Source organism: Schistocerca serialis, chromosome 11, assembly GCF_023864345.2.
Source record: "Schistocerca serialis cubense isolate TAMUIC-IGC-003099 chromosome 11, iqSchSeri2.2, whole genome shotgun sequence".
Lineage (NCBI taxonomy): Eukaryota > Metazoa > Arthropoda > Insecta > Orthoptera > Acrididae > Schistocerca > Schistocerca serialis.
This window is the reverse complement of record NC_064648.1, coordinates 199,757,339-199,761,583: the sequence shown is the minus strand read 5'-3', so window position 1 is coordinate 199,761,583 and position 4,245 is coordinate 199,757,339. Positions and strand designations below refer to the sequence as shown.

General features: G+C 36.9%; 1 long non-coding RNA gene across 2 annotated transcripts; it reads left to right on the top strand.

The window, feature by feature from the left end:
• Nucleotides 1-563: 563 nt before the first annotated feature.
• Nucleotides 564-3,749, top strand: LOC126427344 (uncharacterized). 2 transcript variants are annotated; one of them, XR_007576643.1, is made up of 3 exons: nt 564-921; nt 992-1,064; nt 1,160-3,749. It is a non-coding gene; the product is annotated as an uncharacterized LOC126427344 (long non-coding RNA). The 2 variants fall into 2 exon arrangements; XR_007576642.1 differs by having other exon boundaries at nt 564-1,064.
• The last annotated feature ends 496 nt before the right edge of the window (nt 3,750-4,245 follow it).

The window sequence follows — 4,245 nt, the reverse complement described above, 5'->3', positions numbered from 1 at the left end:
ATGCTGCGCACCTAGCGCCATTCGACGGCCAACACCGCGGTTCCTGGTGTGTCCGCTGTGCCGTGCGTGTGATCATTGCTTGTACAGCCCTCTCGCAGTGTCCGGAGCAAGTATGGTGGGTCTGACACACCGGTGTCAATGTGTTCTTTTTTCCATTTCCAGGAGTGTATCTTTTATCCCCATTTATTATGTATTCCCACAATGGACTGGGCTATGAAATAACAATAAAGGAGACAAAATCTCAATAACATAACACAGGACACAAATGGTTTTTTATGGTGATAACAATGGCTGTGCAACACTGGGTGTAAGATATGCTAATCCACCTCTTCTGTTGGTATCATCTTGGTCTGGAGTCAAATATTTCTGGATATCAGTCAAATTACAAGCAGGGTATCTCATTATGATTGTTGTCGTGAGAAGCGCAAAATCTTTTCAACTGTCTATTTCTACAACATAAGAAAAATTTATGTTAATTTGTAGAGCAAAAAAAAAAATACATACGACTGATAATATCGTAACATACCATGCACATTATGTGTCTGAATAATACACTATGACTCCTTACCCATATATCACGTATATAGCCCTACTAATTTTCTTACATAACAGCTCTAAATTAAGTTCAAGAAAAGAAAACGTTGCTTACGTTAGTACTGTATATAAAGAGCTATAAAACACAGAGAAAATAAAAAAAAGTCTGTAGGTCTACTATTGCCATTATATTTGCATTTCCATGCCTTTATAATCTCATTTCCTGTAACGATGGCAGTCAGTAACACACAGAACTTTGTTCCAGTTATAGCTCCAGAAGTCAGTCACCAGCAGCAGATGTCACATGGTTATAAAATGGGAAACTTGAAGAATAAGCTACTAGTGGTTTGGATACACACTTGGCAAATTTCACCTTTCACTTAAAATGTAGGTACAGTTACAGTCCTTAAGAGTATACTGGCAAATGGTAACTCAAAGCTCTTTGTTCCTGTTACAGCTCCAGAAGTCAGTCGGAGCAGCAGCAGCAGACGTCACACAGCCATAATGCGAGAAGCTTGAAGAATAATGTGGTAGTGGTTTGGATAGATATGACATATTTCACCTTCAGTTTAGAATTGAAGTTTGTTTATATTGGCAGGTGGTAACTCGGAGCTCTTTGTTCCAGTTATGGCTCCGATAGTCTTCCAGCAGCAGCAAATGTTACACAGTCCTATAGAGGCAAACTTGAAGTATGAGGTAATAGCGTTTTGCATACAATAGCAAACTTGACCTTTCACTCAAAATGGAGGTACATTTGCAGTGAGTTTAATGTTATGACACATAAATGGATTACCAGTGATGTATAGGTAAATTTCAACTTAATTTCAGTATCGGCTCTGAAATTTGGTCACTGGATACAGCTATATTATTTTTCATGTTGATAGCAGCAATCATCAGATTGCAATCCAGTTAAGTACCTGTGAGGCATGAGATGTCAAAAATACTTGTGGGTTATTGGTAGCCTGTGTCAAGGCATGTGGCACCTCAAAGTTGTAAGTACAGTAGCATTTTGTTTTCTGCTTTACTTAAAAATTGTTAGCTGTAGCGCCCATTCTGACATTCAATTATTTTGAATTTCAAGTTTCTTAAAATGATACTGACATCAGTTTCATGTGTGTTAACACTAATCCGTATATTATTGTTAATATATGCTGCTATTTTCCTCAGATGTTAACTGAAATTGTTTTATTGTAATGATAACAACACTTCAGCCTATGCAAACTTGCAGTATAGGCTACCTGCTGAGAAATATTTACTGGAAGAAATGGTTTCTTGAATAGGACAAAAAGGAATACCACTGAAAATGCCAAACGTGAATTGGTGAAACATCTTGTGCTGAATAATAAATTTCATTTGCAAAACATGGAAGTTTTCCTATCTTTGTGGTGGAACACAACAAATTCTCATAATTTTGCTAGTTTGTATTCTAGAAAGGGTGCCAGAAATGGAAGAGTATAATTTTTTTAAATCGGGCATTAAATGTAAGGTTGGACTACAGAAAGGGTGCGACTGGCCTTCCCCACTGAGGTGCTCCAACATGCATTTGTACTGATGTGCAGGTGGTTATAACACTAGTATCAAACTGCACAGTACCCACTTACTAATGTGACCTACCCTTGCATGATCTGCTGCAGACAGCAAGAAATCTGCTACTGCTCTTACTACCTGTCCAACTGTTGCGGAGGATTTTTTTCCCTTGGTGCTTGCCATGACATGTTTTGCCCTCTGCTCTTAAAATCTCAATTCTTGTTACATTTTTCATCCATTTTTCTATCTCCTGATGGACCTGTATTGATTAAAAAACTAACCAATGCAGAGGTGATTGTAGAACTTTCGTTATGGTCGCCATGCTAGTGGCAGTGTGGAGGGACTCCACTCTTTAAAAAATACAATTACCTTGTGGGACATGGAATTATTTATTATTAGAGGCTTTCATGGACATTTTGTTTACTGAAAAAGTCAGTCATTATCTGAGGTATTTAAATGTTAACTTCAAATCTAAAACTGCATCAAAAGATAAATTTCAGTAAGTCTTAAACAAGTTTCAGTATCTTGCTTCACATGCTCGACCCTCCAACTATAAAAAACAGTGTTTTGCAGAGAACAGCTATTCAGATGTTAACATCCCAGAATTTGTGTAGAAGGCATCCCTTACATTGTTAGTTTCATTGTGGTCACACTCTATAGTGTAGTGTTATCAGCATACATATAGAAGTTTGAAGAACATATTAAATTAATTGCTAGAGACATGCCTTAAGTGAATATGTTTACTACTAATGTGAGTCAGCTAAGTAGTTGCTGCAAGTTTTTTTGTTGTTTCTAAAGTGTCTTTAGACAAGGATATTTCTGCTGTTTGTTTCCTGTTCTTCTGTTTCGGATAACTACTCATATATGCAGCAACTGCTGAAGCAGCCTCTGGTGGTTTATTGAAGTTCCGTGAACAAAGTGTTGTGTGGTCTGTTTGTGTAAAGTGATAAAGAAAAATGTTAAAGTGTAATTGCATATGTAATTGTGCATATATTTAATCATTATTTTTGCTAGTTGTAAGATCTATTTTCATGTAAATCAGAACATTGTATAATAGGTAACAACCGAATGAGGCAGTGTAGCTATTAACAGCACTGACCTCATATTCGGGAGGATGGGGTTCGCTCTGTCTGGCCATCCTGATTCGGGTTTTCCGTGGTTTTCCTGGATCACTAAGGCAAATGCCGGGATGGTTCCTTCATCGAGGCCACGGCTGACCACCTGTCCTGCCCTTAAAGAGATCCTTTAAACATTCTGTGTATACCCATATTTTGAATTATTGATGTTTGTTGTATTGCTGTGACAACTGTTGCATTATGTTGAGATATTCTTGGATGAAATAAAAAAGTTTATATATTTGTATTTGTGGTCACACGTTAAAGTACTGAGAAAATTGCAGAATGGTTATGGCACCGAATTTCCATTCGGGTGCATTGGGATCCTTCGCCTGTTTGAACATCCTCATTTACATTTTATGTGGCTTCCCTAAATTCCTTTAAGGCAAATACTTTTGTTGGTTCCACTGAATAGGCCATGGCAGAGTACCTGCCATTTCCAGTCTGAGTTTCTGCTCAGTCTCTGACATGTTAATTATTTATTCATTCTTTTTATAATGCTGTAATATGTTTTAAGTGTTCCATATCATTGTGGAAAAGTCAGAATAAAATTGATCACCTCACATGTACATACATTTGTGTTGGTTACCATTTTTTATTTTAACTTATCTTCCTTTTGTTCCCTGTACTCCTAAGTAATTTGTTGAAAACCCATGAGCTCAAAGACGAGCACTTACTACCATTTTAGGATATATTTTACATACAAATATGGTAATCTCTCATATGGCATGGTAATGTGTCTTTGTTGAGGTGATATTACTGTCTCATGAACATAGGTGTCTTACATAGAACATACAAAAATTAAACAGCTGTGCAGTAATCTTGTAAGAATATATTTTGTTAATTTTGGGGCAGGATAGGAAACTCATCTCAAGTGATACATGTATCATATCTCCTACCTTCTCAAGAAATGTCTCAAAATTTGTGGCACTACTGCGAACACAAACACTTGCTGTCTCATACATAGTATGGAAAGCTATGAAATATAGTAGTGTGTATGCAACATGTTAATACTTTCTAGGGATTTTAAACTTACTGAAATGCCTTGAGTATTGGAGGTGATCTAAAA